Below are 15,940 nucleotides of genomic sequence, written 5' to 3' on the forward strand. Positions count from 1 at the left end.
TTCAAGACAACAGTCAGGAAGTTAAAGTTTGGTCACAAATGGGTCTTCCAAATGGACAATGACCCCAAGTATACTTCCAAAGTTGTGGCAAAATGGCTTAAGACAATAAAGTCAAGGTACTGGAGTGGTCATCACAAGGCTCTGATCTCAATCCTATAGAAGATTTGTGGGCAGAACTGAAAAAGCGTGTGCGAGCAAGGAGGCCTACAAACCTGACTCAGTTACACCAGCTCTGTCAGGGACAATGGGCCACAATTCAACCAACTTATTGTGGGAAGCTTGTGGAAGGCTACCCAAAACGTTTGACCCAAGTTAAACAATTTAAAGGCAATGCTACCAAATACTAATTGAGTGTATATAAACTTCTGACCCGCTGGGAATGTGATGAAAGAAATACAAGCTGAAATAAATCATTCTCTCTACTATTATTCTGGATTAAATGTCAGGAATTGTGAAAAACTGAGTTTAAATGTAATTGGCTAGGGTGCATGTCAACTTCCGACTTCAACTGTACCTGCTGCACAAGAGCCACAAGTTGCAGTGCTGATTTAACAAATGCCCGGTTGTCACGGCAACACAGGCTTTACTTCATGTCTGAGTGGTTGACGGATCTATCGCCAGTTCCTATTGTTAATTTGAGATTATAAAACCGAACGATAACACTCATAGTGTTAGACAGGGAAGGATGTGACCAGGGTTAATCACCTGTGTAGAATATGTCATTTTATTTATATTTTAGAATTAGACTGTAGAATTAAAGTTAGGTGGGTAAAATCAGGCCACGAGTAGGCTTATTTCATATTCTGGTGGATATAGTTACCGGGTAATAAAAGGAAGAGCTTTGAAGATTAGCTTCACTTAACACACACACACACACACACACACACACACACACTTCTATCCAGAGGCTCTGGCTCCAATCCCCCCTCCCTCCTTCCCCTGCTCACACTCCCCTTCCCCAAACCATCGAAATGAAACAATCCCCACGGATAAAGCAGTTGGTATGGTAACGGATCGGTAAAGCTCCAAATCTCTTATTTTTAACAACCCATTACTGGCACGCACGTACGCACACACAGCCCATTACTGGCTGCTGCCTGCCATCCTATAATATCCCCACTTTCCTGACACAGGCAGAACTCTAAAACTAACAAAGATGCCACTCTGAAACTTTGATATGGCTATATTTGAAGAGTATATTTGAAAGTATTCAGATCCCTTGACATTTTCCACATTTTGTTTCATTACAGCCAAATTTTCAAATGGATAAAAAAAATCCTCATCAATATATACACAATACCACATAACATCAAAGCAAAAACACGTTTTTGAAAATAACATTTGGAAAAATCACATTTACATAAGTATTCAGAACTTTTACTCAGTACTTCGTTGAATGAAGCACCTTTGGCAGCGATTACAGCCTCACGTATTCTTGGGTATGATGCTACAATCTTGGGACACCTGTATTTAGGGAGCTTCTCCCATTATTTTCTGCAGATCCTCTCAAGCTCTATCAGGCTGGATGGGGAGCATCGCTGCACAGCTATTTTCAGGTCTCTCCAGAGATTTTCAATTGGGTTCAAGTCCGGGCTCTGGCTGGGCCATTCAAGGACATTCAGAGACTTGTCCCGAAGCCACTTCTGCGTTGTCTTGGCTGCGCTGTCCTGTTTGAAGGAGAACCTTCAGCCCAATCTGAGGTCCTGAGCACTCTGGTGCAGATTTTCAGCAAGGATCTCTCTGTACTTTGTTCCGTTCATCTTTCCCTTGATCCTGGCTAGTCTGCCAGTCCCTGCTGTTTTGCTCTGACGTACACTGTCAACTGTGGGACCTTATATACAGTCGTGACCAAAAGTTTTGAGAATGACACAAATATACATTTTCACAAAGTCTGCTGCCTCAGTTTGTATGATGGCAATTTGCATATACCCCAGAATGTTATGAAGAGTGATCAGATGAATTGCAAAGTCCCTCTTTGCCATGCAAATGAACTGAATCCCCAAAAACATTTCCACTGCATTTCAGCCCTGCCACAAAAGGACCAGCTGACATCATGTCAGTGATTCTCTCATTAACACAGGTGTGAGTGTTGACGAGGACAAGGCTGGAGATCACTCTGTCATGCTGATTGAGTTCGAATAACAGACTGGAAGCTTCAAAAGGAGGGTGGTGCTTGGAATCATTGTTCTTCCTCTGTCATCAATGGATACCTGCAGGGAAACACATGCCGTCATCATTGCTTTGCACAAAAAGGGCTTCACAGGCAAAGATATTGCACCTAAATCAACAATTTATCGGATCATCAAGAACTTCAAGGAGAGCGGTTCAATTGTTGTGAAGAAGACTTCAGGGTGCCCAAGAAAGTCCAGCTAGCGCCAGGACAGTCTCCTAAAGTTAATTCAGCTGTGGGATCGGGGCACCACCAGTACAGAGCTTCCTCAGGAATGGCAGCAGGCAGGTGTGAGTGCATCTGCACGCACAGTAAGGCAAAGACTTTTGGAGGATGGCCTGGTGTCAAGAAGGGCAGCAAAGAAGCCACTTCTCTCCAGGGAAAACATCAGGGACAGACTGATATTCTGCAAAAGGTACAGGGATTGGACTGCTGAAGACTGGGGTAAAGTCATTTTCTCTGATGAATCCCATTTCCGATTGTTTGGGGCATCTGGAAAAAAGCTTGTCCGGAGAAGACAAGGTGAGCGCTACCATCAGTCCTGTGTCATGCCAACAGTAAAGCATCCTGAGACCATTCATGTGTGGGGTTGCTTCTCAGCCAAGGGAGTGGGCTCACTCACAAGTTTGCCTAAGAACACAGCCATGAATAAAGAATGGTACCAACACATCCTCTGAGAGCAACTTCTCCCAACCATCCAGGAACAGTTTGGTGACGAACAATGCCTTTTCCATCATGATGGAGCACCTTACCATAAGGCAAAAGTGATAACTAAGTGGCTCGGGGAACAAAACATCGATATTTTGGGTCCATGACCAGGAAACTCGCCAGACCTTTATCCTATTGAGAACTTGTGGTCAATCCTCAAGAGGCGGGTGGACAAACAAAAACCCACAAATTCTGACAAACTCCAAGCATTGATTATGCAAGAATGGGCTACTATCAGTCAGGATGTGGCCCAGAAGTTAATTGACAGCATGTCAGGGCCGATTGCAGAAGTCCTGAAAAAGAAGGGTCAACACTGCAAATATTGACTCTGCATCAACTTCATGTAATTGTCAATAAAAGACTTTGACACTTATGAAATGCTTGTAATTATACTTCAGTATTCCATAGTAACATCTGACAAAAATATCTAAAGACACTGAAGCAGCAGACTTTGTGAAAATTAATATTTGTGTCATTCTCAAAACTTTTGGCCACGACTGTAGACAGGTGTGTGCCTTTCCAAATCATGTCCAATCAATTGAATTTACCACAGGTGGACTCCAATCAAGTTGTAGAAACGTCTCAAGGATGATCAAAGGAAACAGGATGCACCTGAGTTACAATTTCGAGTCTCATAGCAAAGGGTCTGAATACTTATGTAAATAAGGTATTTCTGTTTTTTGCAGGCATTTCTAAATATCTGTTTTCACTTTGTCATTATGGGGTATTGTGTGTAGATTGATGAGGGGAAAAAAATATTTAATCCACTATAGAATAAGGCTATAACCTAACAAAATATGGAAAAAGTCAAAGTGTCTAAATATTTTCTAAATGCAGTGTATGTCCAAAAAATACATATGGAAAAATAAGCCAAATCAAAAAATATATATATTCGATATTCATGTTTATATTTGTAGATATTCATCAATTAATGTAAGGTATGTTTTATTGAAATCAAAATAGTATACAAATTACAGACCTACAAAGCAAATATTATATGAGCAATATTTCCTTTGTAACACCTACAGATTAAACATTATGGAGTGCTTAAAAGGAGGCCTGGGCAAGGTCAATATGTCATAAATATACCAACTTTGATAAACTACAGTAGATATATATACTGAACAATAATATAAACACAACATGCAACAATTTCAAATTTCTTGAATCAGTATTCAACCCCTTTGTTATGGCAAGCCTAAATTAGTCCAAGAGAAGAAATGTGCATAATAAATCACATAAATTGCATGGACTCACTCTGTTTGCAATAACATAGTGATCTTTGAATGACTACCTCATCCATGTACCCCACATACAGGCGTCCTTCCTAACTCAGTTGCCGGAGAAGAAGGAAACTGCTCAGGGATTTCCCCATGGTAATGGTAACTTTGAAACAGTTCAGGAGCTTAATGGCGGTGATAGGAAAAAATTGAGGATAGATCAACAACATTGTAGTTACTCCACAATACTAACCTAAATGATAGAGTGAATAGAAGGAAGTTTGTACAGAATAAAAATATTCCAAAACATGCATGCTGTTTGCAATAAGGCACTAAAATAAAACTACAAGAATCGTGGCAAAAAAATGACTTTATGTCCTGAAAACAAACTTTATGTCCTGAATACAAAGCATTAACACATCACTGAGTACCACACTTCATATTTTCAAGTATGGTGGTGGCTGCATCATGTTATGAGTATGCTTGTCATCGGCAGCGACTAGGGAGGTTTTTGGGGGGATAATAAGAAATGGAAAAGAGCTAAGCACAGGCAAAATCCTAGAAAACTTGGTTCAGTCTGCTTTCCAACATACACTGGGAGACAAATTCACCTTTCAGCAGGACAGTAACCTAAATCACTAAATATACACTGGAGTTGCTTACCAAGACAACATTGACTGTTCCTGAGTGGCCTAGTTACAGCTTTGACTGAAATCTACTTCAGAATCTGTGGCTTGAAAATACTTGAAAATGGCATTCTAGCAATGATCAACATCCAACTTGACAGAGCTTGAAGAATTTAAAATAATAATAATAATGTGCAAATATTGTACAATACAGGTGTGCAAAGCTCTTAGAGACTTATTTGAATACGTATTGACTCAGGGGTTTGAATACTTATGTAAATGAGATATTTCTGTATTTAATTTTCAATACATTTGCTAAAATTTAGAAAAACATGTTTTCAATCTGTCATTATTGTGTATTGTGTGTAGATCGGTGAATCAAATATATTTAATCAATTTTGAATTCAGGCTGTAACGCAACAAAATGTGGAATGGGTCAAGGGGTATGAATACTTTCTGAAGACATATCACACATCCATATAGATGGAATCAAAGTTATCACCAGAGAACAAGGTGCATATTAGATACCAAACATGGATGCAATAGTATTATTCTAACACACATTCCAGTAGTCTGTTCTCTGTATCTAAAAGTATAATATACTTAACAAAAATACAAATGCAACATTTAAAGTGTTGATCCTTTTCTCCTTTGCCAAGATAATCCATCCACCTGACAGGTGTGGCATATTAAGAAGCTGATTAAACAGCATAATCATTACACAGGTGCACCTTGTGCTGGGAACAATAAAATACTAATAATGTGAAAGCCATAGATCAGGTCCTAAACCATTTTGTGGGGAAAAACTCATTCTGATTGGTTTGGCTTGGCATTCAAGTGGGTGGGTTTATGCTCTCAAAAGCCCACCCATGGCTGCACCCCTGCCCAGTCATGTGAAGTCCATAGATTAGGGTCTAATAAATTATTTTAAATTGACTTATTTCCTTATATGAACTGTAACTCAGTAAAATCTTTGAAATTGTTGCATGTTGCATTTATATTTTTGTTCAATGTAAAAATGAACAATTGCAAAGCATGCTGAGTATTATTCCAATGAGCTCTGCCCTGAAATACGGTCAATAATAATACCCAGTGTGCTATGCAGTTAATTTTGGTATGTTAATTTTCACATATACATTTACAGTACATTCTGGTCATTTAGCAGACACTCTTATCCAGAGTGACTTACAGTCAATGCATTCAACTAAGGTAGATAAACAAGAACATATCACGGTAAAACATTTTGGTAACCGTTACTTTGAGAATATTGTTACTGTTTGGGCCAGATAGTTACTTATTTTATATTGACATATTGATCTTAATGCTATTTTGTAATTGTATTTTATAATTTGTAGTTTCTTGCCCATCCCTGACTGTAACTTTGAATTACAGTCAGGCAGGTTTTCATTGACCCTGGTTTCGTCTGTCAAAAGCAATGTTGCAAAAAAGATAATTGCGACATGTGTAATGGAAACAGCCTTGTAGGAGAAATTTTCTAGAGATAGAATACTTTTTTATCCGTTCTACGGGGTGGATTTGTCTTTTGTCAAACTTTATTTATTGATGATGATGATGGAAACAGTGTTTACATTTTTTTATTAGGATAGCTGAATAATTTTGAAGGTATGCCTATGTGAAAAATTGTTCCAAGATGGCGTAGCAGTCAGACTTGTGTCTTTGTCTTGTCCCATCCTGTCCTGTCCCATGTATATATTGTTTTCTTCGTATATATTTTGTATATATTTTATTCACGCTTAATCTCACTTTCCATCTACGGACTGAATATGCTCTCCTTCAACCCACCTCACCCAATGTGGAACGGATCTGCTATTTTTATACTTTAGAACTGGAACCCCCTTCAGAGGCTCTAGCCAGCTAACTAGCTACTAGCTAGTAGTCAGTTTTCCACTGCTAGCAGTCCTCACCATTAACTCGGACATCAGCCAGCCTCAACTCGGTAAATTCCTGCCAGTCTGCACAGCACGATATCAACCCAGAGCATATCGGACTGCTTTTTCTTTACCACATCTCTGCAAGCTCTGAACCTTTACACCGGATTATCGCAGCTAGCTAGCTGCTATCCGAGTGGCTACTGTCGGGTTCACCTTGGGGTCATGATAGGGGCTGTACCAAATGTTTTATGTATTATAATAATTGATTATGTTTATGTTGTATTCATAGTAAAACATGCCTACACAGCAGGACAATTACATTTATAGGGCCCAAGACTACAGATTAACAATATATATATATATATATGTATATATTCATTATAAGGTTTGATATTGATCCACAGTATTTTCTAGTCTCTGCCTCAAACAGTCTGAGAGATGTGTGACTGATGAAGAACGCTGCAGGGGAGTGAAAAAGACAAGAGACTAGTCAGACATTCCACCATAAATCAACTTAGGGAGTGGACATTCACTGCTGAGCCTTTAGATAACACTGAAACTCTTGTTTGTTTAGCTGTGTAGGCATGGGCTTGGTCTCATGAGTAGAAGGTAATGACGTAGGCAGTGACATCACTAAGGCTGGACTTTGGGCTTAATAAAATATCTTGGACCTTTTACTATTTTGCAGAACATACTCGGAAACATGCGTGCTATGTTCCTGTTGTCAACTTCTGTCTGCAATTGCATTAATAAAGGTTTTTGATTGATTTAATTAAAGATATTGTCTGAATGCTAATTTCATCAATGAGTCAATGATTGACACAGAACAAGGAACAAACCCCAACACTACTCCTTGATAACGTCTCTGTCCCGAAGCAAGCAGCAGTTAGCCCTGAGCAAGCCTTGAGCTAGGCCCATCTCCCGGCTAGTTAAAGAGATCCATCATCGGATTCTTGGGCTACATTACCTCTTTTGCCAATTGGCCTGTACCCTGTACTTCCGACACGGAGCCCCGCCGATCCATCACGACTGATCTGCCGACGTTACCGTCCGAGGTGGTCTCAACAGGCTCTTCCTGTTACCATGTCGCCGGATGCTAGCTGTCTGAATCGCCGTGTCTCCAGCTCACCTAGCTTAGCAGCGACTACGGAATTGGCTCCCTGACTCATCTAGTGCTAATCATTGGACACTATTATCACCCGGCTACACATCCCTCTTCCTAATGGCAATATCCCCAAAGATTGGAAAGATGCCGCGGTCATCCCCCTCTTCAAAGGGGTAGACAATCTAGACCCAAACTGTTATAGACCAATATCAATCCTGCCCTGCTTTTCTAAAATCTTTCTAAAAGTTAACAAACAGATCACCGACCATTTCGAATTGCACCGTATCGTCTCCACTATGCAATCTGGTTTCCGAGCTGGTCATGTGTGCACCTCAGCCACGCTCAAGGTCCTAAACTATATAATAACCACCATCGATAAAAGACAGTACTGTGCAGCTGTCTTCATGACCTGGCCAAGGCTTTCGACTCTGTCAATCACCGCATTCTTAGCGACAGACTCAATAGTCTTGCCTCGCCGCCACAGGGTTCAATTCTTGGGCCGACTCTTTTCTCTGCATATATCAATGATGTCGCTCTTGCTGCTGGTGATTCTCTGATCCACCTCTTCGCAGATGACACCATTCTGTACACATCTGGCCCTTCTTTGGACACTGTGTTAACAAACCTCCAAACAAGCTTCAATACCATACAACACTCCTTCTGTGGCCTCCAACTGCTTTTAAACGCTAGTAAAACTAAATGCATGCTCTTCAACCGATTGCTGCCCGCACCCACCCGCCCGACTAGCATCACTACTCTGGACGGTTCTGACTTAGAATATGTGGACAACTACAAACACCTAGGTGTCTGGTTAGACTGTAAACTCTCCTTCCAGACTCACATTAATCATCTCCAATTCAAAATTAAATCTAGAATTGGCTTCCTGTTTCGCAACAAAGCCTCCTTCACTCATCTGCTAAATATACCCTCGTAAAACGGACTATTCTACCGATCCTTGACTTCGGCGATGTCATTTACAAAATAGCCTCCAACACTCTACTCAGAAAACTGGATGTAGTCTATCACAGTGCCATCTGTTTTGTCACCAAAGCCCCATATACTACCCACCACTGCGACCTGTATGCTCTCGTTGGCTGGCCCTCACTACATATTCGTCGCCAAACCCACTGGCTCCAGGTCATCTACAAGTCTTTGCTAGGTAAAGCCCAGCCTTATCTCAGCTCACTGGTCACCATAGTAACACCCATCCGTAGCATGCGCTCCACCAGCAGGTATATCTCACTGGTCATCCCCAAAGTCAACACCTGCTTTGGCCACCTGTCCTTCCAGTTCTCTTGCTGCTAAGGGCTGGAATGATTTTTTTTAAATCACTGAAGCTGGAGTCTTATATCTCCCTCTCTAACTTCTGTCAGAGCAGCTCACCGATCACTGTACCTGTACACAGTCAATCTGTAAATAGCACACCCAACTACCTCATCCCCATATTGTTACTTTTTTTTGTTGCTCTTTTGCACTCCAGTATCTCTACTTGCACATCATCATCTGCACATCTATCACTCCAGTGTTAATGCTAAATTGTAATTATTGCTCCTCTATGGCCTATTTATTGCCTTACCTCCCTACTTTTCTACATTTGCACACACTGTACATAGATTTTTCTATTGTGTTATTGACTGTACGTTTGTTTATGTGTAACTCTGTGTTGTTGTTTTTGTCACACTGCTTTGCTTTATCTTGACCAGGTCGCAGTTGTAAATGAGAACTTGCTCTCAACTGGCCTGCCTGGTTAAATAAAGGTGAAATAAAAAAATAAAAAATGTGGGTCAAGTGATATTTTCACGTAACTATAAAGCTCCACTCCACATTTAATTCTAAATGGGTACTGCTTGAAAAATATATTTATTTAACTATAAAATAATGTTTATTTTCAATAAAAAGACTCTCAAGAATGCCTAAATTGCTTCAGAATTATATTTTAAGTTTCTTCATCCAACTGCTTCAGATCTAGGTCAACGTGAGAATTATTAGAATATGACAAATAAGCTATTAGTCAATTCTTGCTTTCTTTCCATGCTGGCTTTTACAGCCTACCTGAGACGTGAAAGATAGGTGGGCAGGGTTTCACCACTTTATTAATGCACAATTTGACTAATAGGATAATGGAAACACTTCAACCACATCATTGGTATTCGAAATTCTAGGTTTTTGCAAAAAATATATATTTTTAAGGTGTGACAAAGTCAAGCTGTTTTTATAAACACAAGACAGTTCAATGAAATTGTTGCATGTCACATATAATTTCTATGCAAACGTTCTAAACGTCTGAAAAAAAAAATCACTGATCAAGTTAATGGAAACATACCGTTGATGTGGGAAGTTTACATACACTTAGGTTGGAGTCATTAAAACTCGTTTTTCAACCACTCCACAAATTTCTTGTTAACAAACTATAGTTTTGGCAAGTCGGTTAGGACATCTACTTTGTGCATGACACAAGTCATTTTTCCAACAATTGTTTACAGACAGATTATTTCACTTATAATTCACTGTATCGCAATTCCAGTGGGTTAGAAGTTTACATACACTAAGTTGACTGTGCCTTTAAACAGCTTGGAAAATTCCATAAAATGATGTCATGGCTTTAGAAGCTTCTGTTAGGCTAATTGGCTAATATGGATTCTGTGAATTATTTGAAATTATGATAAATGGTATGTGTGTATAAAGTAATGCGGAGAATGATTAGATACAATTTAAACCACCCATTCGTAGACGTGCGTAGGTTTTGAGTTGATATCTTAAATGGATAATTTGATAAAGATTACATTTTTAAGCACTATTAAAATAATCTACAAAATCTGGAAAATTGAGCTCTAGAAACTGATTAGAGTGTGTCCACTTTTGGTTATCTTACCCTAACGATGTAACTATAAAACGCATATTGGATTATCTCCGTCTGGGTGAAACATGTTAAATTAAACTGCCTTTAAGGTCTGAACATGTTATATAATTTTTCTTCCCAGTATGAGAGAAGTTGCGGGGTTTATTGAATAAACTGTTTTCCATAAAGTTAAAGAGAATTCGAGGGATGCTCGATGTAATTTGTTGTGGAAGAATCAGAATTTGTTGGTAACATATGTGAGATGTTTTATATTCATCATATGTTTGTAAATTACTTCTCATCAAGAATGTTATTTTTGTATAATACTGTGGCAGGGTTGCAGTATCTGTTCTATGTCAAGACTAAGTTGCATGGGCCGCAGAGAGGGGAGAGGTCAAAGTATCATCATGTGTAAACATATCTTTTGCTCCACTGTGTCTGTGTGCCAGTTCACTCCCTACTTTCCCATCGGGGATGGCAGTGTCTGGAATCATTCTATCCTCTCCGTGAGTTTGTCCAGGATTGGATGTATTTAGAATTGGTTGTATCTAAATGACAATTTGATATATTCCTGTTGATATGGAGGGTTGGTTTATGGTTTCGGGGTTTGAGTAAGGAGACAAAGCTGAACGATTTATTATGTCTATGCTGTCTGACTATGTGTGCTCTTTGCTATTAAAGGATCGCAGTTGCAATGCAGGGGAGGCTCTCAGAGAATTCACTGAGAGACACTGAATTGTGATAGAGCTGATATAATTAAAGATGGACTTTGATAACTAACTCTGACTTGTGTGTGTGGTTTGCTCCCATGATTTGGTAAATAGAGGAAATTTCCATGACAAACTGTAGATGAGCAATGTCAGAGCGGCATAGACTAAGATACAGTAGAACAGAATGTAGTATATATATATGAGATGAGTAATGCAAAATATGTAAACATTATTAAAGTGTTTAGTGTTGCAGTGTTAGCATTAGTACTCATCCCGGAGTCGCCTCTTTGCTGTTGACGTTGAGACTGGTGTTTTGCGGGTACTATTTAAGGAAGCTGCCAGTTGAGGACTCCGGGAGGCTGGCCTTCTTAGCAGAGTTCCTCTGTCCAGTGTCTGTTTTCTTTTGCCCATCTTAATCATTTATTTTTATTGGCCAGTCTTAGATTTGGCTTTTTCTTTGCAACTCTACCAGCATCCTAGAGTCGCCTCTTCACTGTTGACGTTAAGACTGTTTTTTGCGGGAACTATTAATGAAGCTGCCAGTTGAAGACTTGTGTGGCATCTGTTTCTCAAACTAGACACTCTAATGTACTTGTCCTCTTGCTCAGTTGTGCACCGGGGATTCCCACTCCTCTTTCTATTCTGCTTAGAGCCAGTTTGCGCTGTTCTGTGAAGGGAGTAGTACACAGCATTGTATGAGATCTTCAGTTTCTTGGCAATTTCTCGCATGGAATAGCCTTCATTTCTCAGAACAAGAATAGACCGCCGAGTTTCAGAAGAAAGTTCTTTGTTTCTGGCCATTTTGAGCCTGTTATCGAACCGACAAATGCTGATGCTCCAGATACTCAACTAGTCTAAAGAAGGCCAGTTGTATTGCTTTTTTAATCAGGACAACAGTTTTCAGCTGTGCTAACATAATTGCAAAAGGGTTTTCTTTCCTTTTAAAATTAAAGCTTTAGATTAGCTAACACAGCATGCCATTGGGACACAGGAGTGATGGTTGCTGATAATGGGCCTCTGTACACCTATGTAGATATTCCATAAAAAAAATATGCTGTTTCCAGCTACAATAGTCATTTACAACATTACCAATGTCTACACTATATTTCTGATCAATTTGATGTTATTTTAATGGACAAAAATGGTGCTTTTCTTTAAAAAACAAGGACATTTCTAAGTGACCCCAAACTTTTGAACGGTAGTGTATATATTTAGTTCACAAAACACAAAAGTATGCATTAATAAGGCATCTGTAATAGAATGTACTTGGCAAAATGTAATGTAGACATTAATAAATGCATTTTTATAGCTTCCAAAATCTTTTTTACAATGGAGTAGAAGTACCAAAATGGCTGCGTGGTGGCTTTAATACAGCACCCCTGAAAGTCATCTAGGGTTTATATACATCATTGGTTCCACACATGAAGCAAGTGATAACAAGCGATATAATCCTTTTTGTCAGTAGAGGCTGCTGAGGGGAGGACGGCTCATAATAATTACTGGAACGGTGCGAATGGAATGGCATCAAACACATGGAAACCATCCGTTTGATGTTTTTGATAACATTCCACCTATTCCGCTCCAGCCATTACCATGAGCCCATTCTCCCCAGTTAAGGTGCCATCAACCTCCTGTGTTTTTGTTATATATTTATTTATTTGTATTTTATTGAAACTTTATTTAACTAGGCAAGTCAGTTAATCAAGTACAAATTCTTAGTTACAATGACGGCCTACCAAAATGCAAAAGGCCTCCTGCGGGGATGGTGGCTGGGATTAAAAATAAAATAAAAATACAGGACAAAGCACACATCACGACAAGAGACACACCCCAGCACTACATAAAGAGAGACCTAAAGACAACAACATAGCATGGCAGCAACACATGACAACACAGCATGGTACAGTAGCAACACATGACAACTCGTTCCAGTCACTAGCTGCAGCAAACTGAAAAGTCGAGTGACCCAGGGAAGTGTGTGCTTTGGGGACCTTTAACAGAATGTGACTGACAGAATGAGTGTTGCATGTGGAGGATGAGGGCTGCAGTAGGTATCTCAGATAGTGAGGCCGAAGAGGGTTTTATAAATAAGCATCAACCAGTGGGTATTGCAACAGGTATACAGAGATGACCAGTGTACAGAGAAGTACAGAGTGCAGTGATGTGTCCTATAAGGAGCATTGGTGGTAAATCTGATGGCCGAATGGTAAAGAACTTCTAGCTGCTCGAGATCACCCTTACCTGTTGATCTATCTATAAATTATATCTCCGTAATCTAGCATGGGTAGGATGGTCATCTGAATCAGGGTTAGTTTGGCAGCTGGGGTGAAAGAGGTGTGAAACCAAGTCTAGATTTAACTTTAGCCTGCAGCTTTGATATGTGTTGAGAGAAGGACAGTAGCCATACGCCCAGGTACTTGTATGAGGTGACTACCTCAAGCTCTAAACCCTCAGAGGTATTAATCACACCGGTGGGGAGAGGGGCATTCTTCTCACCAAACGACATGACCTTTGTTTTTGGGGTGTTCAAAACAAGGTTGAGGGCAGAGAACGCTTGTTGGACACTAAGAAAGCTTTGTTGTAGAGCGTTTAACAAAACATCTGGGGAGAGGCCAGCTAAGTACAAGACTGTATAATCTGCATATAAATGGATGAGAGAACTTCCTACTGCCTGAGCTATGTTGTTGATGTAAATTGAGAAGAGCGTTTGGCCTAGGATTGAGCCTTGGGGTACTCCTTTGGTGACAGGCAGTGGCTGAGACAACAGATTTTCTGACTTTATACACTGCACTCTTTGAAAGAGGTAGATAGAAAACCAGGCCAAAGACCCCTCAGAGACACCAATACTCCTTAGCCGGCCCACAAGAATGGAATGATTTACCGTATCAAAAGCGTTGGCCAAGTCAATAAAAATAGCAGCACAACATTGCTTAGAATCAAGGGTGACATCATTTAGGACCTTTCAGGTTGCCGTGACACATCCATAACCTGAGCGGAAACCAGATTCCATACCAGAGAGAATAATATAGACATGAAGAAAGCCTGTAACGGTTCTCCTCTTCTGACGAGAAGTATGAAAGATCGGACCAAAAGGCAGCGTGGTAAGCGTCCATGGTACATTTAATAAAGAAACTGAGCACTGTATGCCAAAAACAACAACCGCGAATGACCGAGACTGAAACAGTTCTGTCTAGTAAGGATACAGAGACAGAAAACAACTACCCACAAATCATAGTGGAAAAACAGGCTGCCTAAGTATGATTCTCAATCAGAGACAACGATCGACAGCTGCCTCTGATTAGTAACCATACCAGGCCAAACACAGAAATAGAAAAACCTAGACTACAAAACATAGAATGCCCACCCCAACTCACGCCCTGACCAAACTAAAACAGAGACTTAAAAAAGGAACTAAGGTCAGGCCATGACAAAGCCAGTCAGTTGATCCAACACCTTTGATAAACAGGGCAAAATAGAAATAGGCCTATAACAATTAGGATCAGCTTGATCTCCCCTTTAATTAAAGCATGGAAACTTTTTTTTAGATAGAGAGATTAGTAAAACTACTCGTGTGTTTACCGATTTTGTTTCATCCACAGACTTCAGGGCATAGGACTCCTCATGAATTTTTAAGCAAAATGTGTTTTTTTGTTTTTGTCTACAGAAGACACCTCCAGGCACGGGCCTGGAGAAATGTAACCACTGTCAGATTAATAGACAGAGCCATGGATGCAAGGATATCAAATGATATCAAAATTATTGTTTTAATAACCATGTTTTGAGGCTATACAGTATTTGTTTACATTTACAATGTTTACAAACATTGGAGGAAAAACAAGCTTAAATGTTCAGTTACCATGGGGTGAACGAAGTTGAGCAGTTGAACTAAGCTCACGAGGCATTTATAAGTTATATTCTTCAAGAATCAATGGGTATACAGGTATATCATTCATTTATCAGTCCAAAAATGGATGTAGCAACTACAGTCTATCAAAAGTGTGCGAGTCCTTTAGGCCTAAGGATTTTTTCCCCCAGTGCGAATTAGATTGAGCAATAAACTTGAGCAATACATTTTGACAGTATGGAGCACAATACCACGGAGGAGTTTAGAAGGTAGGAACTCCCTCGAACTTGTAACTGTGCTGTTTTTCACTGGCTGTCCACTGTTCGCAAAAACAATGATTGATAGGCAGCTTAAACTTCTTGAATTCAACCATTATTGTGTTAAAATACAAATAGGCTATACACTTGTGAACAGCCATCCACAACAACCACAATGGTGGTTAAGGTGCAAATAGCTAAATGTGAGAGCAGCAGTGGGATTCGTACCAATGTAGATAGGCCCTATCAACAGTGTTTAATTTGAGCCAGGTCCTGTTCCTCTCCTTTTATGACTGTTTTATTTCCGGAACTTGATTGGCCGGATCCGGTTCCTCTCATGCATGAAAAATAATTTTCACTTTTTGAATTGTCAAAATACGAATAAAAGCGATCAGAGTTCATTTGAGTTGAGTCTTTTTGAATTATTCTCTTAATTTGTGCCCGGTCTTATGGTTTGCACAACAAACCCTATGTTTGAGACCAACACGTGGTCGTGGCTGTGTGAGAAGTTCAACTGTATCTCTCGCAGAACTAGAATGAGATTCACCTTATATGATCGCTCCCCCTCT

This window comes from Oncorhynchus nerka, linkage group LG16, assembly GCF_034236695.1.
Source record: "Oncorhynchus nerka isolate Pitt River linkage group LG16, Oner_Uvic_2.0, whole genome shotgun sequence".
Taxonomy (NCBI): domain Eukaryota; kingdom Metazoa; phylum Chordata; class Actinopteri; order Salmoniformes; family Salmonidae; genus Oncorhynchus; species Oncorhynchus nerka.